Genomic DNA, 23,435 nt, shown 5'->3' on the forward strand with positions numbered 1-23,435 from the left:
ATATAATATATGTTTAGTGTTGCTTGTATCAGGAGTTAAATGAGGTTGGAGAGCTTCCATATGTTGGTGATGTTAATGATGTTCCTTTGGAGGAGCCTATTCTTAATAAAGGTGAAGATAATGAAGGTGAAGGTGAAGGTGAAGGTGAAGGTGAAGGTGAAGGTGTTGTTCTTATTGAAGGTAAAGGTGATATCCTAGATGAAGTTAAATGTGATGTTCTAAATGATTTTGAAGGTGTTATTCGAAATGAAGGTGAAGGTGTTATTGTTAATGAATGTGAGGTGATGTTCTTAACGAAGGTGAAATTGATGGTAATGAGGCTTATGATGAAGGCCAACTGATTGTGCTTAATATGAGGAAAATAAAGCCATCTAAGAGGATCACCTTATAGAAGCTTTAAAATGCAGTATTTGAAAAATATGGAGGTGGTTCCACATATTCATCCAGTGAATTTAGAGTAGTTGAGTAAGTATATGGGTGATTTAGGTGGGGATGGTATACTTGGGCATTTGTATAGGAAGCCCTTTTGGTGCATTTGAATATCTTACTTTATACACCCACTAAGTGCACCTTTCATCTAGTTGTTCTCATGTACCTTTGGGGTTTCCTCTTTGGGAGATTATTTCAGTAAATTTGGTACAAATGGATGGATGGTACATGTTTGTTTATCTTTTGTTATTTAATCTTTTGTAATGGAAACCTTGGATGGTGTAATGAATCTAATGTAATGAATCCCCCCATTATGGTATGTTTGTTATGTTTATATTATGGATGGTACAATTTACCATTTATACATTATACTTTGTGTTGGATCATTTGCGTTTATCATTACAACATTGTACTTTGTATTAATCATTACAACATTATACTTTGCATTAGAACATTTTCCTTTATCATTACAACATTATACTTTGCACTGGATCATTTGCCTTTATCAATATACCATTATATATTTTATTTATCATTACAACATTATACTTTGGATTGGACCATTTGCATTTACATTTAACCAATTTCAACATTGTTTTTTATCATTAGAGTAATCAACTATAGCATTTATATAATATTTTCGTAAATATTTCATAAATAACTTTTGCAAGTACTACAACAAATTCATACCAAAACAATAGTTACATAGGCATAAGCACATTTGCATGGTCAATCCAAACATTCCCAAATATTTACATTTTTGAAACCACTATTGTCAACATGCCAAAAATAAGAACTAACAATCCAAAAACTACTTCTAGCAATGTTTTCATTTGTCCATGCTTGTGCTCTATGTGAGATGGGTTGTTAATGATGTGGACATCTTCTTCATTGTACCATTTGAAAAACCACAATCCTCTCCTTCCACCTAGAAAAAAACTGTTTGGATAAATTACTTACATTTGTTGGGGTTTCTCAAGAAAAATAAAAATTAAGGCAAACTTTTGTTGTTGTAATTAGGGCACTAGGAAAACTTTCTACGATAGTTATCAGGTATTCGTACAACAACTACATTACACACATCTCCACAACCACATCTAAGTATCTTTTTTGTAACACCTGTTTTCCAAAATGGATCGGTTTAGGACATTAAGGAGTCAAAAGCATGGTTTTTGGGGAAAACCAGGTGTCACGACGTAACAAGCCAAAGTAAAGAACATGTATCTGGACTGTGGTCACGACGTGACACATATGTGGTCACAACGTGAGGAAGGCTGCAACCCAAGCTCATGATCTGTCAGGGTTTCATTCGTTTTTAAACCTTATTAACTCGATTTTAGGATTCATTATCAACCTCCATCACCCTCAAACCTCTGAAAACCCTAACCCTAATCCCTCTTGGTGGTTTTGGCTCATCTTTGGTGATTTTAGCTCATCTTTGGTGGTTTTAGTGCTATTTGAAGGAAGTAGAAGGAGAATTGGTGCAAGGATCAAGCAAGAAACATCTTATCATCTTTGATATCACCTTGTGGATCATTTTTAAAGATTAAAGCTTCTACCTTTATGGTTTATTCTCTTAGATCTAGGTTGTTTTGGTCCCTTTTGGTTCATGGTTTTGATTTGAGTAAATGAATGGAATAAAGTTGGCAACTTGATGGTCCTCCTAAGTCCCTATAGCATTATATCTCATGGATCTAAGGGTTGGTTGTGAATTGTGAACCTTGCTTGAGTTTTAGATCATTTTCTTGGCTTTTGACCTAGGTTGGGTAGAGGACATGCATGGAGCATGCATATCCATAAAGTTTTCATTTTTATGAACCTATGGAGTCCCTTAAAGCTTTCTGGAAAGTGGGGGTTGAAGACTTAATGAATTAAGGACTCAAATCATTAAGTGGTTGTCTCGGACTATGGTCACGACATGACATTGAGGATGTCACGACGTGACCGAGGAGGATTCCACGATTATATTGTCTTGTTATGTTCATGACGTGACCAAAGAGGGTTCACATCGTGATGCTTGCTGAGTGGGTTGTCCGTGACCAATTTGGCTAAGTTGGAGCGAGACGAGTTGGAATCGGGCTGAGTGTGTCTCACGACGTGACCAAGGGCTGGTCATGACGCGAGGTTCAATGGTTGATATTATTGGCTGTTGACTTTGACATTGATCGTTGACTTTTAGTCAAAATTATTGGATTTAGTGTGTAGGCTAAGGTTGGACCTTGTATGTTTTGATAGGAGTGAGGTAACATCTGTTGTGGGGCATTGAGCTATGGTTTAGTTGATTTCGTTAGTCAGGTGAGTCTTCTCATTATATTGTGTAGGATGCTAGCTGTCTTTGTGACTCTTGCATGTGTATGTTGGGTTGACCAATTTATTTGTATGTTGGGTTGGACCCATTTGAATGATTAGGCTGGGCCCATTTATGTGTATGTTGGGTTCGGCCCATTTGCATGATTGGGCTGGACACATTTGTATGTACGTTGGGTTGGGCCTATTCAAATGGGTAAGTCTGATGTTTGAGAAATACATTTTTATTACGTTGGTTTTGGAATATATGACTGTATGACTTGATGGTTTAAAAATGAAATTTTTTGCTACTATTTTTGGGATGTTACATTTTTCTTTCTTGATCTTGAACCCCTTGGAAGTTCGATTTGGCTGAAGAACTTGACATTTTACACACACACACAAAGAGAGAGAGAGAGAGAGAGAGAGAGAGAGAGATGATCGCTATTCTAATGGATATTTGGTGGGGGTTTTATTTTATGATTGATGTAATCGGTTGGTAAAGTGGAAATCGGTGAAAAACATTAAATGAAACAACAATAGGGGGAATTGGGAGGCATATGTAGAAAAAAAATTGACTTTGAATATAACCGATTTTTTTTTTAATGTAAAATTAGGAGTTTTTATGGCAATAATTCTTAATTTTATTAAAACTTACTCTCTGGCAATCAAATAAAAATTCAATGTTTTAAGTGTTAGGTAAGCAATCATATGCCATAATATTTTTATTCTCATACAACTTAAAATAGCATATGGATTTCTTAGGTTAGACACGGGGAGTATCATTGTTAATTAAATGCAAATGCACAACGTACAACCAAAAAACAATTTCAAGTGGGGCAAAAACGAGGAAACCACTTGCCCTGAAAAAGAAAGTCTTGTTAGATCATGGTATAAATAATTCACTAAATTAATACCAAATATACAATTAAATAATGTCAACTTAGTGATCATTGTCACACCTTAGCATATCCACTACCCACATACTGTATATTTTAATTTCTTATTAGATATTTTACGGGTTAATATTTTTAATACCATTCCCCAAGTTCGGAGGGATTAAGATGCCCCAAAATCATTATTTAAATCAAAACCTTTGTCTTAACAATGTTAATTAAATATAAATACTATGATGTATTGGTACTTAAAAACTAAACATGTTCGTTCGGAGCTTCGAGATTCTATAATATATTTTAGAGACTATAATATGATAGACATATGGGACATTCGTCGTTGCATAATACTTTTACATCGGATCCTAAATAGCATTATATTGATTAAAATACAATATTTTTCATTTTATCTTTTAGAAAATGTAATAGTATGTTTTGGTGACTTCTCAATTGTAGTTTATTTTTTCTCATTTGTAACTACGACGTGCTTTTAAAAAAAAATCACTTTTTTTCCGTCTAATATTTGATGATTAATGGTTTTTTAAATCAAATTATAAAGCAAGTTGCATGTTAAAAACTTCTTCAAATTAATTTATTTTCATCGATATGTTTTTCGCTTGTGTTTATGTATCAATTAGTTGAAGTAAATATTAAATGACAGCATACATAAAAACCACGATTATCATTTTCAACGGTTTAACCATTAATATTATATTGTTTATGTTAAACCCATTATATTTTGAAAAACCTTCTATAACGACCACACTGACCCATATTGTCGGTTCATCATGTTATCGTGATAAAGTGATATTTTTTCTCTTAGACCCGACGGAGCGCTGGGGGAGGGCTTGCATGACCGGTGAGGGAAAGAACACACGGGAAGGAGGTGGGGGGAGGGGATGTCGCACTCCCTCTCCTATTTCTATTGGTGGATTTTTTTTGTAACCGTAAGAAATCGAGAAATTGAAAATATATATTCTTTTTATTTTTCCAACGGCTAGTATGTTTAATATATATATATATATATATATATATATATATATATATATATATATATATATATATATATATTAATGTGTTATAATTTCTTTTCCCATTATAAATACCAATTCAAACCAATATTATTTTTAACCCATTTTTACATATTCTCGTTAAAAGACATTAAAACACAATGTCATCATCTTCATCATCTGATACGACGGCTCAAGAGGAGGCTTTATTTGTCGGTTCCATCATGGCGAAGACTATTGCATATTTTTAAAACCGCCTAGGCCAAACTTCACGTTCATAAAATAAACCAAGAAAATTGACGTTGCGTAGAAATCGCGAAGCCGGACACAATCGTCTTATAGAAGACTACTTTGCAGATGACGCCGTATACGCTGAAAAGTTTCAACGACGGTTCCGGATGAGGAATGAGCTATTCTTACGTATAGTTGGCGATTTGGAAGACCGTTTTCCATATTTCCAATGGAAGCTGGATGGTAAAATAAAAAAAGTTTCTCTCCAACTCAAAAATACACGTCCGCAATTTGTCAGTTAGCATACGGCATGGGCACAGACAAATGAGACGAGTATTTAAGGATGTTCGAGCGTACCGTACGAGAATGTGTGTACAAGTTCTACAAAGCTTTTACTTTGGTGTACGGGCAATGATATTTGCGTAAACCAACTATCAACGATGTCCACCAGTTGTACACGGTGCATGAATGCAAGCATGGGTTCCCAAGAATGTTAGGCAGTATCGATTGCATGGATTGGTCTTGGGCATTGTGCACCAATGCAGGGCGTGGTTAGTATATGTGAGGCGATCACAGAGAGACAACGATTGTTCTAGAAGCAATCACATCACATGATCTTTGGATATGACATGCATTCTTTGGTCCAGCCGGTGCAAACAACGACATCAATGTTCTGAACCAGTCGCCGGTATTCAACGATATCTATCTTGGAAAGTCGAACGATGTACCTTTTCAAGCAAACGGGATAGCATATAAGTGCGGGTACTATCTTACGGACTGTATATCCTCCATTATCTATTTTTGTGAAACCGTTTACATGTCCGAACGACGAAAAAAGAATAAGTTAAAGAGACGCAAGAGTCAGCTAGGAAGGACGTGGAGCGAACATTTGGTGTACTCAAGAGGCGCTGGCAAGTACTAGCAGTCGGGGCACGGCCATATGAAGTGAAAAGGTTGCAACACGTAATGTATGCGTGCATCATATTGCATAATATGATTCTTGAAGACGAATGAAGAGCGATATGTCGATACAACGAAAACGAAGTTTTGACAAATGTCGAAGGAGTAGCCGTTGGTACGCAATAGTTTAGGGCAAATAGAAGAGGAGTATATAATCGCGACATTCATCACGCCCTGCGTGCTGATTTGGTGGAACACATTTATAGGGCTCACATCCAGTTGTCGACAGAGTATTGGCACGATGATTTGTTTGACGAATCAGATGAAGATTCAGATATGTTCGTCGAGAGCGAGGATTCAGATAACGAGGACGGGAATGATGTGATGAGAATGACGATGGCGATGATGTCGATGACGATGATGTCGATGACGAGGACGACGATTCCGAATGACGCATTTTGGTTTTTTAAAGTTCGGATAGTAATTATGTTTTTTAAGTTGTGTTTCATTTAATATATGTTTTTTTCTAGTTTTTATTTTTTATTTTTAATCTTGCTTATTTTAATTTAATTTTAAATTATTGAAGTGAATTTTTATTTTAAGTAATTTTTATATTTATCACTCATTATATATATATATATATATATATATATATATATATATATATATATATATATATATATATATATATATATATATATATAATCAAATTCAATTATTTTTATTAAAAAAAATGAGGGAAGCTTCCCATACATTCCCTGACTTTTGGTGACGGAAAGAAAAATGAGGGAAAAGATGACGTGTAAGACAAAAAATGAGGGAAGTTTCCCGCACGCACCCTCCGGCCTAAGAAAGGCCTGAAAAATATGTGTTGCTTGGTTTTTCAAATAAAAAAGGCATATAATTTGTTAATATTTGAAAATAATGTTCTTTTTTACCTAGAGACAGTAAATTCTGTGAGCATATTCTTCTATTCAAAATCACTTCAAGGTTTTCGAATGATTGTAATGGAAAAAACACTTTTTACCATTTTGAATTTTTTATAGCTTCTCTGAAAAGGGAAAGTCACCTCCAACGAGGTTAATCAAACACCTATGGTTCATGGAAAACCATCCTTTCAATTTTTGAGATTCAACCACTTTATCTAATCTAGTGCTTTTGATGTGGATGCCAATGAAAAACATGTTAGTAATCATTTCAAAAATGTCGATAGGGTGGCTCAGGATATTCATCCTAGTTTTAGTGAACATCCTAAGGTATATTTTCATTTAATTTATGATCCGTATGGGGGAATCATTAGAGCTACTAAGAAGAGCTACTAAGACTCAGGTATTATGTAACGACCCGAATTTCGTGTTCCATAATCGATGTTAGTTTCCATTATGTTCTTATGTTAAATTAACAATTTAGCTTGGTTAAAATTAACTTATGAGTGCCGAAGTGCAAGAAAATAATTATTGATTGTCTATAAGGGTCATGAGATCATTTTCGAATACTTTAAGGGCCTAGAATGAAATTTATCATGTATTTAACTCACACTAACCCTAAAATCCAAGATTAACATCACATTTTAAGCAAACAAACCCTAAGTAAGTAAATGAGAGTTCTTGAGTATCTTCCATTCTTGGAGTTTAAATCAATTGAAGAGAAGTTTGGGCCTTTCTTTGGTGAATTCTTGGTCTGTAGCTTGGTTTCTCCTAGGCATGGAAATTTCACCCGACGCGATGGGGAATCGGGTTGACCTGCCCCAATCGAGGACTGGTATTCACCGCAAAAACAGGTACCGGGTATGGGGCCGAGGATACCCATTAAGCAAAAATTGAGGATGGGGTCGGGGTCGGGTATACCAATCCCCAACCTGCCCTGCCCCTGCTTTGATGTCATTATATATATATATATATATATATATATATATATATATATATATATATATATATATATACTTTATTGAACTTGAATGAAGTCCACTAAGCATGAATTTATCTTTGTTAGAGCATCAGAGACACAGGGTATGTATACCAAATTACTTTCACAATTCCAAGAGTCCGTAAATCATCACTATGATTAAGGTAAAACATATTTATCTTGGAATTAGGGAATGCATGCTAGTAGAGAATATTGTTTGAATGATGTATTTTGTTTACATGCTTTTACAATATGATTTATGGTGTAATATGCCTTGAATTGATGAATAAAGTACAAGCATGATTACATAATGTTGAATGGTAAGGAGTGTGTAAGACCCATACGCGCAAATTAATTAATTAAAAATAGGAATACATATAGGGGGTAGAGGGTAGGAACCTAAATTTAGGTGCGTATCCTATCTGGATTTAGCGGTGGAAGAATATCGTTGGACAAGAGTTTAAGCCAAGGTGATGTCGAGTGGTTTTCTAGATAACCATTTCGAGACATAGTACCTGTGTACAACGGTGTACGGGGACTAAATTGAAGTTGGCTACTCGAAGACGCCAGATCAAGCATCACGTATGGGTGGGGGTATGAGTGTGGAAATACCAATTACACCACTCTCAAACAGAAATTCATCTTACTCGTACGTGTAAAGTCAGAGTAGTGAATGCAGAAAACCAGAGACGATGAAAACATCAAGATTAATATATACACTATATGTTGATAATTATAAGCGTTGTATGATGATTGGTATGAAACATGTTGCATTCCTATGTGTATGACCAATTGTACCGTATGAAATCTGTCTATTTCCAAACTTGTTGTACTTGAGATTGACTCATTGTGTTGATGTTGTCACTTGTTTCTTGTGTTATTTGCCATGATTGCCATGTATTGGTACCCATTGTTTAAAGAATTGGCCTGTAACACCCGTCTCCCAGAACGGATAGATATACGACATATAGGAGTCAAAGGCATAGTTTTTGGGAAAAACCATATTTCATGACATGACCATAGGGAGGTCACGATCTGGCATACCAAATATAAGAACGCATTTTTGAATGGCTCTCACGATGTGACGAGGGTATGGTCATGACGTGAATATGGTTGCAGCCCAAGCCCATGATCTTTTAGGGTTTCCAGCCTCCATCACCCTCTTGAACATTGAAGCAAACCCTAATACCCTATTCTCCATTTTTGAACTTACGTTTGGTGTTTTGGTGCACTTGGAAGGAAGAAGAAGGCCCTTGTGGTATATAGAACCTCTTGGCAAGCTTGGAGTTTGTGTTTGAGCCATTTGTGGACCATTGTAACTGTTCAAGATCCAAACTTTATGTTAATAGCTTCTAGATCTAGGCTTCTTTTCCCTTTTTCTTCATGTTGTGGAAGTTTGGATGGAAGGATTCCATATAGTTGGCAACTTTATGGGTCCATGAGGTCCCTTGAGGGTTGTATATGTTGTATCTAAAGTTTGGCTATGTTTTGAAGATATTCATGTGACTGTGGTTCCATTTTTCATCATTTTGACCTAATATGAGATCAATACATGCATTGGACATGCATTTCTATAAATCATTGATTGTTAGAACGTTTTTGGAGTAAGAAGGCCCTCTGGAAAGTTGGAATGGGTGGCTTAAAGGATTAAGGGTTGAATGCATTAAGTTGTCCCAAATTACAAGAGTCAAGACGAGACCGTATGGAGGTCACGACGTGACAATGAGATTTCCCAATTGTTTTGGATAGACTCTGTTAGAACGTGGGGGAATAGCCATCACGACGTGACAATGGTTTTGATCATGGTTAAGTTGTTCAAATCTGGAGTTTTGGATCGGGGATGAGATTGTTAGCCATGACGTGACCATGAGCCGGTCACGATGTGAATATCAGTTGTTGGTGATGTTGATTGTTGACGTTGACCTTGACCGTTGACTTTTAGCATGGGCTGAATTTTGGTCAAATTTCTAGTTTTAGAAGTTAGACTAAGGGTTTACCTTGTGTGGTTTATTAGGAGGTGTATAGCACCTGTTTGTTGGTTATGAGAGCTGTTAGCTGTTGATTACGTTGACAATGTGAGTCTTCTCACTATACTATGTAGGATGCTAGCTGTCTTTGTGACTCTTGCATTATGTGCTGGGTTGGGCCCATTTGTATGTTGGGTGGGGCCCGATACGTTGGTTGGGGCCCGTTATGATTGGATGGGCGGGGCCCATATGGTTATATGGTATTTTAGGGAACTCACTAAGCTTTGTGCTTATGGTTTTGTGATTTAACATTTTCAGGCACTTCCAGTCCTAAAGAGACGACCCGACTTGATTGCACAACATCCCCTGATGGCATTTTCCGCATCATTATTATTATTTTACTCTAATGTTGGAATGATACATTTTACTCAGATTGGATTTGGAACAAATGTTTGTATAGATTTGATGGTTTAAAAAAGAAAATTTTATTGGTATTTTTGGGACGTTACAAGTTGGTATTAGAGACTTGGTTTGAGGGATTCAGGTATACTCTCGAGTGTGTCTAAACTCAAACTGAGGAATTGATAATCTTTTTGAAAGAAAATAAGTTTTCTAAAAAGATTTTTTTCAAAGAAAGAGGTGTGATCCTTGCAATCATTTGAGCTCAAGTAACTGATTCCCAAAATACCCATACATGAGTTTTATGTTTAGTATGCCATTATGTGAATTGCATGCTAGAATAGGGCTAAGAATACATTTAGGAATCGCATGATAGAATTGTATGATTTGTGTGATGCCTTTTAGCCTTATGTTTTACTTGGAATCTATGTTGGTGAATTTCATTGCTAAGTGTATGTTTAAAAATTGTATACGATTAGGATCATATATCCTTAGAATGATTGATTTAGCCTTATTTCATGTTCCTTGTCTGGTTTTGGACTTAAGGTAGAATCAATTATTCGACAGTCTATCTGATCCAGTATTGTGTATAATTTGCATGCATAAGACAATCGGTGGTTTGGTAGAGGTTCCTAGTATTGCTGAAGCAAGTGAAACAAGGATTCCTAGGAGAGCCTAGGGTGTGTTATAGTGAGATGTGTATGGTGCTTAGCATATGGATTATGAGAGTTGCTATTGTGAAGTGACTTAGAGGCTTCAGGATGATTCTTAAGGAAAGTATGGATAGGTGTGGAAGGTAGTATTGGGCTTGTACTACTGAAAACACAGTATCTATACTCGAATAAAGGAAATTCACTGAGATCCTAAGGAGCTTGTAGTATGAGAGTTCCCTCAAGTATGTTTCGATTATTTGTTTGGTTGCCTTTCAGTATGGTGGTGAGCACTCGAGGAGGAGGTTTTGGTGTTGGTTCAGGTTTAGGCTCCAGTGTTGAGCCCATTGATATATGATTTCATTTCATCAGAGATCACTCACAGCGTTTTGGATGCGACTCATGTAATGTTTGGCACCATTAAGAAGGGGATCATAGAGTTGATAGATGATCGTTTAGCGGCCTTTTGCGCCGAGATTGTAGTTTTTTAGTTAGGGGCACACTGTAACGCCCCGTTTATTTAAATAAATTAATAAATGTAAGTCTCGGACTAATTGTGAAGAATTTAGAAGTTGGAGGTTTAAAAGTGTAAGTTCTGGATTTAGTTTGTAAATATTTTTAAAGTCAGGGGCTGTTTGGTAGGTTTTGGACTTAAAATGAAATGAATTTATGGAAGCGGGGGCTAAGGAGTAAATTTTGGGCTTCATTTGAAGAGATTGTAAATGGTTGGGGTTAAAAGGGTAACTTATGGACTTATTTTGAAAGAAAAGAAGGAAGGAGGGATCGATTATGTTAATATGGGGATATGTTTTATGGCACCGGGTATATAAGTTATATGAGAACCCTAACCCTAGCTTGTTGTAGCAGCCGCCGGGTAGCACCCCCTTCAGCCGACACCACCTGTTCCCTCCACCCTCCGGTCACTCATGGCTGCCAATCGACCGCCAACTTCATGCCAACGTCGCTGCCGCCATTGGAAGCTGCCGGCAGTCAAGTTTCGCCGTGACTTACGTCGCCGGCATGGGCCGCGAACAACCAGCAGGCACCGTTTTTCTTCTTCTCTTTTCTGTTGATGCCGCCGTCGATTTCTACGGTGGTTCTTTGCTACATCTTGGGTGTCGACGCCACTGTGGGGGTTCACGGATCAACCATCGAGATGATTGTAGCTGTTCTAGAGCGCTACCCTCCGTATCTCTCTTCTTTTCATTCCGCCGCCTGCCACCGCAAGGGTGGAGGTGGTTAGATGCATTCGGGCAGGGCACTCGTGTATGTTGTCCTGTTCCGGACTGATGCCCTTGGGAAACCATCGCCACCACCGTGAGGTGGTGGCTGTTATTGCGAAAGTCGCCGCTACTGCCGCCTCTCCGGGGTTCTGCCGCCGTCAAGCGCCACCAGGTGGTGGTTGTGTTACTATTACGAGCATAGTAGTGAGTGTGTGTTATTTCAGTGATGTATGATTGAGTTGTTGGCCGGAAAGATCAAGAAAGCCACCGCCACCACGAGCCACCACCGGCCACCATGGTGTGGCTGTGTGTGTGTGTCTATTAGTTAATGTGTGTATTAGTTAGTGTGTCTATTTTGGATAAAAGCCTTGTAATTGTAATTAGCATGAAATAATGAAAATAATAATAGTAACCACCACCGTAAGGTGGTGGCCGCCACCGTGAGCCGCCATTGACCACCACTACCCGTGGTGGTAGTGGGTGGTGCCCCTCAAGCAAAACCCTAATGGACCTAGCCAAAACCCTAATGGGCTTAAAGATTAATTTTGGGCCTATTGGGCCATGTTTAAGTGGAAACCCTAATTAGGGTTTAGAAAACCCTAATTGTGAGTAATTGGGCCTTAGACTTATTGGACCCACTTTTGGGCTATTGAGATTGGATTGTGTATTAAGCCCAAATCACTCCATATCACTTATCTAGTAGAGTAAAGGACTTAATGAATTAAGTCCTTAATAGGTTAAGTAAGAAACACTTAACCCTAGTTATCATTTTATGTGAAACCCTAGTTTCACTTGGGCCTTGAGTTGGGCATTTCGATTGGGTTTTGGTAATTGGTTTAATAATGGGCCATCCAAGAATAATTAAATGGACTAAAGTAATTAGTTGGGCTTTAGGGTAAGGCCCATATGAAGGATTGGGCCCAATTTTGTAAATTGGGCCATAGTTAGGGCCTAGATGGTTGTATGATATTGGGCCCCTAGAGTGAGACATGTTGGACTGGACTGAACAATTGGGCCTTAAGGGAAGTCCATGTAGAGGTTTGGGCCCAATTTGGAAAATTGGGCCATATGTTGGGCTTTGATCCCTAGTTGACTTTGGGCCTATGGATTGGGCCTTGGGCTTGGGTAAGCCAAGCTAGGGGTAATGTAGTAATTATCCAAAGTATGTATTTATAGTTATGTGTTAGAACCCAATTATTAATTGGGTGTTATTTTGGTGTTGACAGTTCGGGAATCTGTCATCAAGCAGCTAGGGTTGAGTCTGCGGGACTTCAACAGTATGAGATTGAGTCTGCGGGACTTCAGTAGTATGAGATTGTGTCTATGGGACTTCAGCAGTGTGAGGTGAGTTTCCTTCCAGTAGGAACGGGTCTACGACCACAATGCCGAACCGTTTAGTTAGCAGTAGTTCCGGACTTCGGTCTGATGCAGTAGTTCAGTGTGCTTGATGTCTTTGTGATTCGAGCATGTCTTTGTGTTATGTGTTCTGGACTTCGGTCTGATGCAGTATGCAGTATATGTGTTTATGCTAGTAGTTATGATTATGCTATGCTATGTTCAATCAGTTCCGGACTTCGGTCTGATGTAGAGGGCAAGGCCCTGGTTAGTTCCAGACTTTGGTCCGATGCAGTTTCCGGACTTCGGTCCGATGCAGTGGGCAAGGCCCTAGTTAGTTCCGGACTTCGGTCCGATGCAGAGGGCGAGGCCCTAGATAGTTCCGGACTTCGGTCCGATGCAGTGGGCAAGGCCCAGTATGTGCTTTATATGTTATTGTATGGTATGTGGTAGTTTGGGGGAGCTCACTAAGCTTCGTGCTTATGGTTTTCAGTTTTGGTTTCAGGTACTCAGTTTTCAAAAGAGGAGCTCGGGAAGATTGCAGTGCACACACCATTTGTTCAGCCTGGGATGTTTATACTCTGATATATTTGACAGTTATGATATTTTGAGATACATTGTTTATGATTCTTATATGACGTTTGATGAATATAGTTCTATTACTAATTTAAAACGAAATTTTCAGACTGTATTTTTGGGATGTTACAAGTTGGTATCAGAGCCTTGGTTTGAGGGATTCGGGCGCACTCTCGAGTGTGTCTGAACTCAAACTAAGGAAGTGGTATAAAGTTTTCAAAAGAAAAGAGTTTTAGAATAACAAAAAGAAACTTAAAAAGAAAAAAAAAGTTTCAGAAAAGCAAAACGAATTTTTAGAAAGAAAAGAACTTTGAAAAGAGAAAAAGGGTGTGGTGCATGCAATCAGCCGAGCTCAAGTAAGTACTCCCAAATTACCCATACAAGTTTATGTTATGATATGAGTATCAGCCTTATGAGAACTGCATGCTAGATTAGGAATGAGGATCTAGGAAGGATGCCTTATGTGCCTATTGTATGAGTATCAGTTTTATGAGAACTGCATGCTAGTTTAGGGCTAAGAATCTAGGGAGGATGCCTTATGTGCCTATTATATGTGTACCAACTTATTGAGAACTGCATGCTAGTACAAATTAGTCGGTATGATAGCCAGAGTAGTATATGCTTGATTATGTGTACTCAACGCCCGAATGCTGCTTGCTTTGTGCTTTTAGGAGTTCTAGTTGTCTTTCACTAACTAGTAAATGAATAGGTTAAGTTATATATTGCAAGGACTAAATAATTTCAGAAGGTTAGGTCTAGCTCTATTTCGCAGCTCTTGTTTGAGTCCAACCGTTGTAGGCTAGGATCTCCCATTCGAAGAATTATCTAGTCTGAGTAATATGTAATAGTATTCGCGAGCTAGTTAGGGGAATAAAGCAGGGACTTCTTATGCAGCTGATGGCGGAGAGTGGGTTGGTGATTACCCTAGGGAAAGCCTAGGATGAGATTAGCATGAGATCAGCAGTAGTAGTAGAAGGGACTTGGTGGAATCGAGGCAGTACTTGAGGAAAGTACGGATAGATGTGGAAGGTAGTATGGCCCGTACTACTGAAAGCAGAGGATCCGTACTCGAAGCAAGGAAGGCTGAGATGAACCCAGGGAACTTGTAGTGTGTGAGATCCCTCGAGTTTGGATGAGTATTGTGATGTTAGTGATCGTATGTTGCCGAGTATAGTGGCGCTACGTGGTAGACCAGATGGTAGTTTTGGTGTCGACGAGGGATCAGGATCGGACTCTGGGGCGGGGCAGATTGATGATCAGATGAGTGAGTTCATTCCATCTGAGAATTACGTGCGGTATCATTGACCAGACTCCTGTGATCCTCAGTGTGATCAAGGAGGGCATTATAGAGATTTGTGATGAGAGGCCGAGTGCATTCTGCACTGAGATAACAGTCATGATAGAGACCTGTACGTTGATGTTTCGGGAATTCAGAGTTTGTGAGGCTTCAGATTGTCATGGGGGTTAGGGACCCCATTGTTAGCAGCAGATGGTTGGCAGATGTCACCAACACTTTTCGTACCAGACGTTGTCTCGAAAGGAGACAAGATCTGACTTACTTCCTGTCTCCTGAGGGATAGAGCACGAGATTGATAGGAAGAGGTTGGTAGTGAGTTGAGTGATGATGCGGTTGATGCTATGTCATGGGATAACTTTTAGACCAGATTCTGGGCAGAGTGTGCCCAGGAAATTGAGGCGCAGCAGTTGGCGCAAGAGTTGTTAGATCTCCACCAGAAGACTGAGACTGTGGTAGAGATCACTGCCAAGTCTCGGGAAGAGCTTATATGGTACCACAGTATGCAGCAGATGAGGAAATGAACAAGGTAAGTTATCAGAACATACTGTAGAATGATAGCAGGGAGATCATGAGTATCTCGGGGTGCAAGACCCTGAATGATATGACTTCTTGAGCTTGAGAACGAGATATAGGCTTGGAGCACATTGGTAAGAGGGAACCAGATCAGTTGCTTATAGTGAGGGGTCTCGAGAGGAGACCATAGATTTCAGATCAGCTTCTGAGAGGCCAGCGGGGTCAGATTCGGTGCAGCACTTGCGGGAAACTGCACAAGGGAGCCTTTCGTTTCAAGGGTTTGAGTAAGTGTAACCCTGAGTTATCCTCGGTTTGTGTCTAAATTATATTTTCAAGAGATGTCATATGCCAATTGCATGCCGAGAAGCATTAGCGAATTGTGATAGAGCAATTCCCCAGATTACGGGATTGGGAAAGTACAGCGTCATCTTGGTTTATTCCAAGACTGAGGAGCAGCACGAGAAGCACCTGAGGGAGGTGCTAGAGACTTTGAGGAGAGAGAGAATTTTCGCAAGGTTCTTCAATTGTGAGTTCTGGTTGCGCTGGGAGCAATTTCTTGGGCACCTTGTCAATCAGAAGGATATTCTAGTCGATCCGGCCAAGATAGAGGCCGTGATGCAGTGGGAGATTCCGAGGTCTCCAATTGAGATTCGGAGCTTCCTGGGTCTAGCGGGTTATTACCGAAGATTTATTCGGATTTTTATAAGTTGTGTGATATTTTGGATTAGCTGGTGTTGAACACTAGCAATGGTAAGTGTGGTTTCTACCAGAGTGGTCATGGGTGGTAAGAAGGATTGAGAATCCTTCCAGTATTGTGTGTTGTGGAATGTTAGTTGAAGCTAAGTGGGGAAGAATCGTCTAAGGATTCAAAAGTAGGAGCAGTTTTGAAACTGGGATAAGCTTCGCATCTTTGTCAGGAAGGAAGACAGCCCAAGTCGCTGTATAGTTTGAGGGTAGTGTGAAATGGAAGTTCGGAAAAACTTGCTCATGATGAGATCGCGTTCTCGGAATGAATTCCAACAAGCCTTAGGGAATCAGGTGGGGGATTCCAGTCAGGACATGGGTTTAGTTTTGGATGTTAGGTCGTGTGTATGCTCGACGTTGGATGTGTTCGGATCAGTAACCAGCGAATGAGATAGTGTTAGAGTATTGTAAGTCTGCGGGTGTAGTCGTAGCATTCACTAGCAGTCAGATAGTGTTAGAGTGTTGTAAGTCTGCGGGTGTAGCCGTAGCATTCACTAACGGCCAGATAGTGATACGGTGTTGTAAGTTTGCGGGTGTAGCCGTAGCATTCACTAGCAGTCAAATAGTATCAGAGTGTTGTAAGTCTGCGGGTGTAGCCATAGCATTCACTATCAGCCAGATAGTGATAGAGTGTTGTAAGTCTGCGGGTGTAGCTGTAGCATTCACTAGGTTGGTAGATAGCGTGAGTGCGTTGTTAGGACGCGGGAAGGACAGTAGTACCCACCAGTTCGGGTGTATCAGTGAGGATATGGAAATCCACATATTGGATTTCGGAGTTTTCCAGACGGATTAGACCTGGTTAAGCCAGTGATAAGATTGTAGAAGCGCCACTACAGAGAAGAGAGCAAGGAAGCAGTGGACTGCTTAAGGTCATTTATGACATAAGGCTACCAATGGTCATGTAGCAATCACTTTTAGCTTTGGGTTTGGTGACGTTAGGATTCGACGCATGGAACCAATCAGTTAGATCAGAAGGCCGTTAGGGCCACAGTGACAAGATAACTAGTAGCAGCTAGATCCATAGAAGGATTTCGTTCAGAAGTCGTGCGAGGCGGCTAAGCAGGGAGTCCTTTGACTCCGCAGTTGGGCTGGAACCCGATATTTCAGATGATTGGCGGAAAATTGAGACCATGTAGGTCTCGGTAGATGTCAGGAAGCAGCCATGTGGCAGCATACAGTTTCAGGCAGTTCAGTGTTTCGGGCAGTTCAGTGTTCAGACAGTTTAGTGTTTCAGGCAGTTCAGTGTTCAGGTAGTTCAGTGTTCAGACAGTTCAGTGTTTCAGGCAATTCAGTGTTCAGACAGTTCAGTGTTTCAGGCAATTCAGTGATTCAGGTAGTTCAGTGTTCAGGCAGTTCAGTGTTTCAGGCAGTCATTGTTTCAGGCAGTTCAGTGTTTTCAGGCAGATTAGTGTTACAGACAGTTTTGGGTCTCCAACAGTAATGGTATTTGAGGATCTCATGTACGATAAGCGTAACAGATTGTTGAGTAATTCTTAGTCACCCACCGCGGGGTTCATCTATAATGATTCAGTATGAGTGGTCTGTTACGGATTCAGATCATCTAGAGACAGCAGATATCAGACAGAGTAGATGTGGACTATTGCGAGGAATCCGTTCACCATTGGAATTCAAGGCTTTGCAAGGATTGGTCACGGTTACCCTGAGAAGGCTAGGGTGTGCCCAGGATTATGGTCATGTTACTTGAATAGTTAACGTGTAAGGAATGATAAGGAATGATTTCGAGGACGAAATCTAATTTAAGAGGGGGAGAGTTGTAACGCCCCGTTTATTTAAATAAATTAAAAAATGTAAGTCCCAAACTAATTGTGAAGAATTTAGAAGTTGGAGGTTTAAAAGTGTAAGTTATGGATTTAGTTTGTAAATATTTTTGAAGTCAGGGGCTGTTTGGTAGGTTTTGGACTTAAAATGAAATGAATTTATGGAAGCGGGGGCTAAGGAGTAAATTATGGACTTCATTTGAAGAGATTGTAAATGGCTGGGGTTAAAAGGGTAACTTATGGACTTATTTTGAAAGAAAAGAAGGAATGAGGGATCGATTATGTTAATATGGGGATATGTTTTATGGCACCGGGTATATAAGTTATATGAGAACCCTAACCCTAGCTTGTTGTAGCAGCCGCCGGGTAGCACCCCCTTCAGCCGACACCACCTGTTCCCTCCACCCTCCGGTCACTCATGGCTGCCAATCGACCGCCGACTTCATGCCAACGTCGCTGCCGCCATTGGAAGCTGCCGGCAGTCAAGTTTCGCCGTGACTTATGTCGCCGGCATGGGCCGCGAACAACCAGCAGGCACCGTTTTTCTTCTTCTCTTTTCTGTTGATGCCGCCGTTGATTTCTACGGTGGTTCTTTGCTACATCTTGGGTGCCGCCGCCACTGTGAGGGTTCACGGATCAACCATCGAGATGGTTGTAGCTGTTCTAGAGCGCTACCCTCCGTATCTCTCTTCTTTTCATTCCGCCGCCTGCCACCGCAAGGGTGGAGGTGGTTAGATGCATTCGGGCAGGGCACTCGTGTATGTTGTCCTGTTCCGGACTGATGCCCTTGGGAAACCATCGCCACCACCGTGAGGTGGTGGCTGTTATTGCGAAAGTCGCCGCTACTGCCGCCTCTCCGGGGTTCTGCCGCCGTCAAGCGCCACCAGGTGGTGGTTGTGTTACTATTACGAGCATAGTAGTGAGTGTGTGTTATTTCAGTGATGTATGATTGAGTTGTGGCCGGAAAGATCAAGAAAGCCACCGCCACCACGAGCCACCACCGGCCACCATGGTGTGGCTGTGTGTGTGTGTGTGTGTATTAGTTAATGTGTGTATTAGTTAGTGTGTCTATTTTGGATAAAAGCCTTGTAATTGTAATTAGCATGAAATAATGAAAATAATAATAGTAACCACCACCGTAAGGTGGTGGCCGCCGCCGTGAGCCGCCATTGACCACCACTACCCGTGGTGGTAGTGGGTGGTGCCCCTCAAGCAAAACCCTAATGGACCTAGCCAAAACCCTAATGGGCTTAAAGATTAATTTTGGGCCTATTGGGCCATGTTTGAGTGGAAACCCTAATTAGGGTTTAGAAAACCCTAATTGTGAGTAATTGGGCCTTAGACTTATTGGACCCACTTTTGGGCTATTGAGATTGGATTGTGTATTAAGCCCAAATCACTCCATATCACTTATCTAGTAGAGTAAAGGACTTAATGAATTAAGTCCTTAATAGGTTAAGTAAGAAACACTTAACCCTAGTTATCATTTTATGTGAAACCCTAGTTTCACTTGGGCCTTGAGTTGGGCCTTTCGATTGGGTTTTGGTAATTGGTTTAATAATGGGCCATCCAAGAATAATTAAATGGACTAAAGTAATTAGTTGGGCTTTAGGGTAAGGCCCATATGAAGGATTGGGCCCAATTTTGTAAATTGGGCCATAGTTAGGGCCTAGATGGTTGTATGATATTGGGCCCCTAGAGTGAGACATGTTGGACTGGACTGAACAATTAGGCCTTAAGGGAAGTCCATGTAGAGGGTTGGGCCCAATTTGGAAAATTGGGCCATATGTTGGGCTTTGATCCCTAGTTGACTTTGGGCCTATGGATTGGGCCTTGGGGTTGGGTAAGCCAAGCTAGGGGTAATGTAGTAATTATCCAAAGTATGTATTTATAGTTATGTGTTAGAACCCAATTATTAATTGGGTGTTATTTTGGTGTTGATAGTTCGGGAATCTGTCATCCAGCAGCTAGGGTTGAGTCTGCAGGACTTCAGCAGTATGAGATTGAGTCTGCGGGACTTCAGCAGTATGAGATTGTGTCTACGGGACTTCAGCAGTGTGAGGTGAGTTTCCTTCCAATAGGAACGGTTCTACGGCCACAATGGCGGCCCGTTTAGTTAGTAGTAGTTCCGGACTTCGGTCCGATGCAGTAGTTCAGTGTGCTTGATGTCTTTATGATTCGAGCATGTCTTTGTGTTATGTGTTCTGGACTTCGGTCTGATGCAGTATGCAGTATATGTGTTTATGCTAGTAGTTATGATTATGCTATGCTATGTTCAGTCAGTTCCGGACTTCGGTCTGATGCAGAGGGCAAGGCCCTGGTTAGTTCCGGACTTCGGTCCGATGCAGTTTCCAGACTTCGGTCCGATGCAGAGGGCAAGGCCCTGGTTAGTTCCGGACTTCGGTCCGATGTAGTTTCCGGACTTCGGTCCGATGCAGTGGGCAAGGCCCTAGTTAGTTCCAGACTTCGGTCCGATGCAGAGGGTGAGGCCCTAGATAGTTCCTGACTTCGGTCTGATGCAGTGGGCAAGGCCCAGTATGTGCTTTATATGTTATTGTATGGTATGTGGTAGTTTGGGGGAGCTCACTAAGCTTCGTGCTTACGGTTTTCAGTTTTGGTTTCAGGTACTCAGTTTTCAAAAGAGGAGCTCGGGAAGATTGCAGTACACACACCATTTGTTCAGCCTGGGATGTTTATACTCTGATATATTTGACAGTTGTTATGATATTCTGAGATACATTGTTTATGATTCTTATATGATGTTTGATGAATATGGTTCTATTACTAATTTAAAACAAAATTTTCAGACTGTATTTTTGGGATGTTACACACACACTCTTTCTTTTCGAGAGTTCAAGGCTTTTAGAGCCCCAAAGATCTTCGGGAAGAAGGACCTATTTCTAGTAGACGATGGATTACTAACATAGAGAATGCTCAGCGGACGACTATTTCCCCTGAGGGGTCGAACATGGGATTTGCATCTTGCCTTCTGAGGAATGGAGCCCGTGATTGGGCGGCCTGTCAGGGAGTCAGACCATATCGAGACTTCATATTCCAGATTAAGTGGATGTGGTTATGTTTTAAGGGGTTATTTTCAGGAGGAGAAAGGATTTGTTCATCTTCGGGTTGGAGAGCCCTACCAGGGTTGGTTTCGGTTGTCGTGGGCAAGGCTGGGTATGCTCGGGGTTGTGGTCATGTGTGCTTAGGTTGTCTGGTGTGTCGGGGATGGTAAGGAATGATTTCGAGGATGAAATCTAATTTAAGTGGGGGAGAGTTGTAACTCCCTGTTCTTAATCGATTCCTAATTCGAGGGTGTGGCCCGAAGATTGGTCATCATAAGGATTAGGGACTTTGAAAAGGTGAGATCTAGACCCATTTGGGTGCAAGTAATGTAATTAAAGTGATCCGGGTGTTCAGTTCATGATTTGGAGTCTAGGGGTATTTCAGTAAAGTGTCAGTTTGGGCTTTTGTGGAAGTTGGATTTTTGTTCGGAAGGTCTTAAGGCTGATATAGTTGATAGAAGTGTATGGCTTCTTATTCCCTGTCCGTGGATATAAGGATCGTCGGAAACGGACTTATACGAAAACGTTATGGCCTTCGGAAGTTTGGTGGTTTTAAGGTTTAGTCGGGTACGTGGGGCGTACACAAAGGTTACGCAGGGCGTACTAGTGAAGAGAGTAGTACGCGGGGCGTACCTTGGTGTACGCTGGGCGTACTGACCAGGATGGTCATGGGTGCTCTTCGGAGTACGTTGGGCGAACCATATGTACGTTGGGCGTACCATATGTACGTTGGGCGTACTCCAATCAGACCCAACCCATATTTTAGGTTCTTGGACCCTATTTAAGCTCCTTATCTCATAACCTAACCCTAATATCTTCAGCCTCCATCCCTCCAAACCCTAGAAATCGACCCTTATCCCCCATTTGAGTGATTTTAGAGCTTCAAAGTGTTTTATGTCTGTTTTGGTGCTTGAAGAGGAAGAAGGGACTTCTTGAAGAGTCATTGCTTGACTTGGAGCTTTTGGATCCAGGCTTTATGCACCTAGATCTAACTTCTGGAGGTATAAAGTCTCAACCTTGACAACTCTTTCTTGTAGATCTAGCTAGGTGGCACTTTGTTATGATTTTGGTCCCTTTGTAGTGGTTCTTGTGAGTAGAAGTTACTCTAGAACCTTTGGGCTTCATATTTGGCCTTTGATGGAGTTATGGAGTCATAAAGTTTGGATCTTGATGAGTATTAACCTTCCATGCATGATTTGGTAGTATTTTGGTGAAGCTTGGGACTTAGGGTTTTGATTTGGGTCCCATTATGTCATGCTAAGTCATAAAGTCAGAAACTTTATGACTTAAGAAGTCCCTTTGAATGAGATCTGGAAGTGTGGACTAAGGTCTTAAGGTATTAAGAAGTTTGTAAGACATTTTGGAGTGATTTTGACCTTTGGAATTCATCTTTGGTGATTGGGCTTCATTAAGCCATGCAAAGGTTTAAAGCCTTCGAATTTATGGATCAAGTCACTTACATTTATCTATTATGAGGTTTTAGACGTCTTGGCTTAAGGGATTAAGACGTTTTCTAGGTTGGTTGTGGGCAGGGTCAGTACGCGGGGCGTACGCTTAGCATACCCACTGAGTACGCGGGGCGTACTCAGTCAGATGAGATTTTGCATTTTGGGCTTCAAGTTTGGGCTTTCTTTTGGTCTTGAGTGTTGAGTTATTAATGGGCCATCTGAGTATAAGTGTTTTGGACTAGGAAGAATGGTTAGGCTTTAGGGTAAGGCCCATGTAAGGGGTTTGGGCCCAATTTGGAGAATTTGGGCCATATTTGGGCCTTGGTTGATTAATTGGCCTTTGGGCCTTTCAGATTGTGAGTTTGGGCCATAGTCTAGGACCAAGCTAGGTTAGGGGTAAAATGGTTTTTTTACCCCAAGTATGGATTTATGGTTATGGATTGGAACCCAATTGTTGATTGGGTGTTGTTTTGACTTTGATAGTTTGGGGATCTGTCAGCCAGCAGCCAGGGATTTTCTGTTTGATTCAACAATGCGAGGTGAGTCTTCTCACTATATCCATGGGTCGAAGACACCAAGGCCGACCCATTACTTGTTGTGTGGAATGCTAGTTGTCTCTGTGATACTTGCATGAAACACCATGGGGGAGCCCATGGCAGTTGGATATCAGACCATGGGGGGGACCCATGGCATTCCAGGTAAAGACCATAGGGGAGCCCATGGCATTCCAGGTCAAGACCATGGGGGAGCCCATGGCAACTATATGTATGTCGCATGATATTCTGTGGT

This window comes from Lactuca virosa, chromosome 9 (assembly GCF_052849685.1).
Source record: "Lactuca virosa cultivar CGN04683 chromosome 9, Lactuca_virosa_CGN04683_v6, whole genome shotgun sequence".
Taxonomy (NCBI): Eukaryota; Viridiplantae; Streptophyta; class Magnoliopsida; order Asterales; family Asteraceae; genus Lactuca; species Lactuca virosa.